Source organism: Anthonomus grandis, chromosome 2 (assembly GCF_022605725.1).
Source record: "Anthonomus grandis grandis chromosome 2, icAntGran1.3, whole genome shotgun sequence".
In the NCBI taxonomy this organism is placed as follows: domain Eukaryota; kingdom Metazoa; phylum Arthropoda; class Insecta; order Coleoptera; family Curculionidae; genus Anthonomus; species Anthonomus grandis.
Genome location: NC_065547.1, coordinates 10922544 through 10930290, shown reverse-complemented (window position 1 = coordinate 10930290; position 7747 = coordinate 10922544). Strand labels below are relative to the sequence as shown.

At 32.0% G+C, this 7747-nt stretch overlaps 1 protein-coding gene across 11 annotated transcripts in view; it reads left to right on the top strand.

The window, feature by feature from the left end:
- Positions 1 to 642: 642 nt before the first annotated feature.
- LOC126749487 (RIMS-binding protein 2) overlaps positions 643 to 7747 on the top strand; it is a 159680-nt gene continuing 152575 nt past the window's right edge. For 9 of the 11 annotated variants that reach the window (XM_050459238.1, XM_050459234.1, XM_050459211.1 and 6 more), the window contains exon 1: positions 644 to 767. The gene's annotated coding sequence lies outside the window, so the exon portion shown is untranslated. Of the gene's footprint in view, positions 768 to 7747 lie in introns of all 11 variants that reach the window. The other 2 variants (XM_050459198.1, XM_050459253.1) reach the window with 1 other exon arrangement.

Genomic DNA, 7747 nt, shown 5'->3' with positions numbered 1-7747 from the left:
AATCCTCAAAATCAATCCTTGTAATTGATCCATGGACCTAATAGATCCTAATTGTAAACATAGCTAGTGATAATCTATAAAATTTGTTAGTACTAACTGTAACCTCAAAATCATAAATTTTTTTCAAAAATCCAAATATCCATATAGACATAGTACTCGTTTTCAGCTACTTTTGTGTAACTAATACAAGGGCAAGCTCAGATATTCGATAGAACTAACTGCGAACACAAACCTGAAGCAAAATATTCCCAGATTTCCAGAATTTCCCAACCTAGACGACAACCCTGCTTATAAAACTGAATTCCCGATTGTAAGTGACGTCACGTACCTCCCACCATGAAAACCGACCGATGGTAGGGGGAAAGGGAGCTAAAAGAAGGAAGGAACTAAGGAAGAAAAAGGAGGCGAGATCCCGAAAATCAATCCTTTCCCATCGCCATAGTCCGCGCCGCGTTGGAAAATCGACCCGACGCCGTATGACCTATATATAGACTTATACATGCCGCCATTGTGAAAATCCCCAGCTCTCTCTCCGTCCCTTCTCGAAGTGCGAAGGAGAAGAAACAAATTTCCCGTGTGGTTCTCGGAAAATCTTTCCCGTGTGGTTCGCGGGCGGCTCGCGTTTCCTCGGGGATCAACCTGGAACGTTTCTGGATGCGACCCCTTCGGGAACCCGTGGGTTTTCTTCGTACTCGCTCGCCCTGATTAGGAAAATCGCCTTCCGTTCGATTTATCCTTTTTAGTGTGTATAAAATTCATTTGTCTGGGTGAGTGATCTTATTTTCTTTTCATTTTCCCGTTTAGTTTCCCCCAGAGTGGCTTTTTTTTATTGACGTGTTAATAATGGTTCTTGTTTTTTTGTGATAAATATTGTTGCTAGGGGAGCGAACAGATTATTTTTTTAAAAGTGAACTAAAAGGGTGTAAGCGGAAGATTTTTCAAACAAACAATAATTAACATAATCGATTTCTTAACTTCGATAGGGCGAACGTGGTTTATGGCTGGTTCGGGATTAAAAATGTGTTGCTTACAGTATTTAAATCTAGTAATTATCGGCGTAACAGGTTTTAATTCATGATTTGAGTGTTTACTAATCAATGAGCCTCGGTGGTTTCTGATTTTGCGTGCTTTATTGCCAACATAACGTTCTTTTACTTGATGCGTTTACTACATATTATATATTATATATTATATAAGGATCATTGAAGTTAAAGGACATTTAATTTATGATGTCAGTTTGTACAGCAAGATGCCCTTATTAAGGAAAACGTAGGAAAATTTGGATGTTTATTTTATTATCAAAATATAGTTCTTTTTTATTAAACTCATTTCAGAGAAAAAATACCACGGATTTCTATTTTATTAATTTTAAGTAATTTAATGCATTTTTTTCAGTTAGTGCCCATTTGGGTACTAGATCATGATGCTCCTATGCCTTTTGCATAAAAAAGGTGCTCTCAGCAAAAATCGCTAAATATCACCATTTTTGTAAAAATTGACAAAAAGTACATTAAAATATAGCAACAGAATTAATTATTTTATTATTAATAATAATAATAATAATAATAATAATAATAATAATAATAATAATAATAATAATAAAATACTTTATTCAGCAAAACAAATGGTACACTTGTAATAATATGCCACTCTAGGCGAGATTCAGTTCGACCAGAGAGAGACTGCTTCAAGCAACTACCCTCCAGCCGTCTAGGCGTCTGTTCAGTTAGATAAAACAAAAACACTAAAACAGTAACACTAAAGCTAATTTCTAGAGTTCCCTATCTAAATAATTTCTAATTGAATTGGATAACATACGAATTTTGCTAACTAGCTATTTCTCATCTCTGGAATTTATTTGCTAACTGGACATATATAACAAAAAAAAACAAAACGCATTGCAAATATGAAAAATCATGCTTTAATAGTACCTTAACATGGTGTTTTACAAACAACTTTTACTCTAAATATACAGATAATAAATTGTTTTCGGCGTGTTTTTTAATTTTTTTTGGTGGTAAGTTTCAACCATCTAGTGCTTTGTTAATTAGTAAGGCAATGTTATACGAAAAAGATTTTTTGAAAAAAGCGGTGTAGTAGCGAGGAATGGAAATTATATTTTTGTGCCTTATATTAATATTGTGGATATCCGTCCTAAAAGTTAGTTGTGCAAATAAGGTGGTGACTTTTGTTGTATTATTTTATGGAACATTGTGATGGAGTGAACAAACCTTCGAGCTCTCATATTTTTCCATTTTGTCTCAGTAATTTTATAAGTTATTGGTTTAAATCTTCGTATTCCGTGGATAAGGCAAAGATAAGAGTTCTGCATTTTCTGTATGCTTGTGCTATTAAAAGCGGTAATCCATAGTGCGTTTACGGAATCACAAAATTTAAAGTGTAAGAGCACAAGTGAATCACAAAGGATAATTTTTAATTGCTTGGGCAAAAAATATCCATTTTGACAAATCACTTTTAGATTAATAAAACCCTTTTGTAGACACTTATTATTGTGTGAAACGAATTTCAAATCTTGATCTATAATTAACCCAAGATTTTTTACTTCGGTCTTAAATTCAACACGGTCGTTATTAATGGATATTAGGTGAGAATAATAGGTTTCAAATTTTTTTCTATTCGTTTTACTCCCAAATATTATACCTCCTATTTTATTATTATTTAGTTTTAAACAATTTTTATTTGAGACATCGGCGATTCTGCTAAGGTCATAGTTAATGACTGCGACGGCCTGCTCGCTTTCCTCCCAACTAAATGATAAGTACCCTCGTGTATCATCGGCGAAGCTGTGATGTAAGCACGATGTTAGTGTAGATGGAAACTTAATTAAAAATAATGTCGGTGCCAAAACAGAACCTTGAGCTTGTTCCCTGCCACTAAGATAATTGGTAAGTAATTCTTTCGACCCTTGTGATAACCCTTTGTAACTTAAGACAGATAACATTAAATCATGTTTTAAGGTATCGAATGCCTTCAGATAATCCAGTAAAAAAAGAACAGTTATTAATTTAATATAAATTATGGGTGATTTTATTAAATTTTAAACATGAAATTTTATAGGGGCTGAAAGAATTTTTGATACGGTAGGTATAAATATATGTAATTTTTAAAATTACTTGATTGCACAGTATTGTGGGATATCTAGCAGAAAGTTAGAAGCTTAGTCTTGAATATTTCTTGAACCTTGTTAACATGCACTATGGCTTTTCGGCAAATGAACTTTAGCATTATTAATAAAATAATTAATTCAGGTGCTGTATCTTAATTTACTTTTGGTCAATTTTCACCAAAACGGTGATATTTAGCGATTATTGCCGAGAGCACCTTTTTTATGCAAAAAGCATAGGAGCATGATGATCTGATACCCAAATGAGCAGAAATTGAAGTCTTGAGAGAAATGGGGTTAAATTTACTAAATATCCCTCACGTCTCTCTTAAAACATTGAAAGACTAGAATTAGCATTGCCGTGGAATTATGGAGAGTTTGTTTGCTTGCAACATCTCTGATGCAATGATGCCGATGCTTATGTAGAAATGGAAAAAAAAACACACTTTATATATAAAAAGTTGTCACTTATTTTGACAGGCGCGAAACAAGACTATTTCTTTTTAACAAAATATGAAGCATTTTTTTGTTCATAAAATATAGTAAGTAGGCCAGTAAAACTATGGGTCCAACCCGGAACAAATTTGGGACAAGCTGAAATTGTCAGGATACCTTCTGTAGGTTGTCGACAATGTTTCCTAAGAAATCGCACTAAATCGCATGGGCCGTACTCGCCCAATAGGGCTTTAAACTAAAAAAAAAACGTGCTTTTTTATTATTTTTCAAAAATATCTAAAAAACTATTATCTTTTTTAAAAATCTACAAGAAAACAAAATTATTGCCAATAAAAATATGTTAATATAAGCCAATTAAAAATATGTTGAGTTGTTACATTTTTTACTGTAGTAAGTTATATAGAAATTTCGAACAAAACTATTTATTATTTAACATGTACAATTTTAGATATAGAATTTTTATATTTAAACCAATTTATAACATTATGCTTAATCCCCATATATTCTTAACTGTATATCCCTATTTATAGTCTCAAATCCAATTTTAAAGTCTAAAAATATTGCCAGTACAAAATTACCAGAATCTATAGGTGTGAGAAAATCCTCACAGATAAGACAACAAATTCATATGAGTGATTTCCACAGAAACCCGCTTAATTCGAAACCCATATGTGATTTTTGTTACAGACTTGAACTTGCACTCACTTCAAGCATCTTCTTCTAAATTGGCACTGTATTGATTGACCGGAATTTACTATGGCACTTTTTCAAAAAAACTTTTTCAGAAAACCTTCTTGGTTAATGATGTAATGATAATATGCAAAACTCGGTCTCCAATAATATAAACCCCGTCACACAGAACTTTCTTAGAGATCCCTTTTTCACCACCCTTAGATTTTTCAGGACCTCTTTCATTTTGGCCATTGTTATTTTCTCAAAACTTGTAAAGAAATTATTGGCGGCTGAATTCTATAATTGTGAATGATATTCAGCTGTGGTATATTTTGAGTTACAGTATCAACACTCTTCAAAAAGTAAATAATAAACTTGTGTGCTATACACGCCTTATCGGACACTACTTCCAAATAAAGATAAATTTTATTGAGCATAATTAAAATCCCTTCAAATCCCAAAAATAGCTCATTTTTACAATTTAAGAAAAAATGCAATATTCGTTGAACCCCTATATCGTCCCGATTGTGGCCCTTTTTCCAGAGATTAGTAACATGTGGTCGAGATTTTCCAGCACAGCAGCCGCATTGATTTTATTTAATGGATATCATGGGGGTTCTTGCACCTTTACTCAATTTAAAATACCCAGAGCATTTTATAAAAATATAGAAATAGCTTCCAGATAACTAGCCTTACTTTGCTCTAAAGATTTTCTGCTAATTATTGATTGTGATGAACACGTTTAATTAGTAAAAAACGTGATATTTTCCGATAATTCCCTAAAAAACCACAAACTCATCCATTCTAATCGAGCACTTCGCAAAGCCATTAGCAGTAAAATACAAGCCCGATAACTCCATTTATTGATGTTTTATTATGCTGTTAAGCGATACCATTAATATTTTTATCTTACTGGATATTTATCGATTTTCCCGGATCCAGATTGGAGGCCGAGCGGCTGCTTAGTGGAAATGAGGATTTCGATAATAGTTATCGCGACTATATCCGCTCCGAATGTATATTTGTTTGGAAATTACCCAATCAGGGATAAAAAATTGGAATTTTTGTACATCGATCAAGAAAAACTCCAAGCTAATGAAAATTGAATTAAAATTGATGTTTCTAGACTAAAAACTTTAATATACAATACTTTAAGTTGCTAATAAGGAGAATTTAATTTAAGTATAGGTCAAATGTTTCGGACGCCTGTGGTTAACCCGCCTTTGCCTCGTTCTGATTGGCCCAGTACTGACTGTAAGCAAGACGATGGACGGCAGTAAAATGCTCATTGGCGTCTCAGTTTTTTTTAATTTTTATAATTGAATTCATAAATAACTAATATCTTAACGTTTAAATATATAATATTTAAAACGACAATATTTAAAACAAAAATATAAAAAATAAAATCGAACTACGGTAAAGACTAATTCATGATGTTGCCCTTTTTGTCCTAATTTTTGTATTAAAGTAATTATTGATAAATTAAAATGGCCACTGGCACGCCTATGGTATCCCGCATTTGCCTCGTTCTGATTAGTCCAGTATGGTCCAAATGGTCAGTGACGTTCATTAGAATTTCTAATTAAATTGATACTAGCTAATTGTAATAAAATTAAGGAAAATAAGTTATGTGGTTCCCATCTATAAGTCTGGTGATACTTCAGATGTGAAGAGTTATCGGCCAATATGTATTATCAGCACCATCTCTAAACTTTTTGAGAATTAAGTTACAAAGTTCATTACTTACTTTCTCTTTAGGCTCTCAAATTTTTCAGAAACAATTTGATCTTAAACAGAATTATTATTTATTACTATTTGATAGGGTCATGATTCACCCTTATTACTCAGTAAACTTCTTGGTCTTGGCATATCTGGTTTTCTTTTGTACTGCTTGATGAACTGCTAGTTCTACCTTACTGCTAAAACTCAAATTGTGCGGGTTAACAACTTCAAATCTTAGGAGAGTGGCATACCCTGATGACTGCCTGGCATTTCAAAATGATTTCAATAATATGGCATTTTGGTGTCACGCGAAAGGCATGGATCTTAACATCTCCAAATAAAAAGCCATCAAAGTTTAAGGCAAAACAATCATGTAACTTATTGTATTTATCATATAAGCAATACTCCTTTAGAGTGTATGCAACAGATAAGACATTTGGGACTGCTACTAGATTTCACCCTAGACTTTACTAGACATAGTCAACAAAATTCATTCAACGTAGTATCAGAAATTATAATCACTGTATCTCCATTAAAATACTGTACTTTGACTTTGTCAGAACTTACTAGAAGTATGTTTCCTCTACCTGGAGCCCAAACTATACAATTTCAGTGTTAATTTTGCAGGTATACTCACTACAAATTTTACAATGATCAAGAATTTCAATACAAGACTCTCTGCTCAATCTTGATCTTTTTAACCTTATTAGCTAGAAGAAAGTAAAAAGAGTTAAAAATCCTCTATAGATTAACTATTGATTGCTCATATCTCACTTCACAAATCACTTTTTATGTACCATCTTGCAATACACGTTCCATCCAAATGTACCTTTTTACAGGACTATTAAATAAAGGATATTTTTACTATACTACGCCAAAAATTCATTAATTCCTCGAACATTAAAACTCGGCAATAACCGAGTTTACTTTTTTCAACCTTTAAAGCCTTTCCTTGCCTAAATTGACTATTAATGAATCTTTGTGCCCTTTTTTTGTTGTGTGATTTTAATGTTTGTTACTTGAGCTTGTATTTAATTACTTGCATAATTTTGTATTAGGGTTGACCCGTTATTAAATAAATAAATCGCTCATAATTTTATAGTTAAAAAATGAAAAAAAAATTAAATATATTAAATTGAATGGAACAAGTTTCATTGAAACGTCCATGAGAGTCACGCCTTTGCCTCAATCTGATTGGTTCAAACCCGAACAAACTCTTATATTTTTGCATTTTGATCGGTCCAAAGCTGATAACCCGATCGATGGGCGGGAGGAAGGTGTTCAGTGGCGTATCCATTTCTTAGATTTTATGAATAGTTTACAATTTCAGGTTAAACTATAAGATAGTATACAAAAGTTAAAAAGATGATAATTGCTTAATAAATCAGAATAACTCAAATATAAAATTATTATATATTTTTTTGAATAATTTCTCGGAACCTCAGCTTATAAGTTTGCTTAATTTTTTGTTTTTGGTGGATATAGGTCAAAAAAAGTATTTCAGACGATCAATTACATATTTTGTCGACGTTTCGATTTTTATGAGATGATCCTCAGGACTTTAAAAGATACATTAAAAACAATTATATTCACATTGAATAAAATTAATTATTTTGAAAAATTGGTTTTAAAACTTGACTAAAATAGAAAAAACTAAGACTCAACATAATTTCTAAACCTTCCAAATTTAAAAACTAAAAAGTCACTATAGATAACATTGGAAAGATTGTAGCAAAACGAAAAGCTGCATATATAATTATTTATATTGTATAT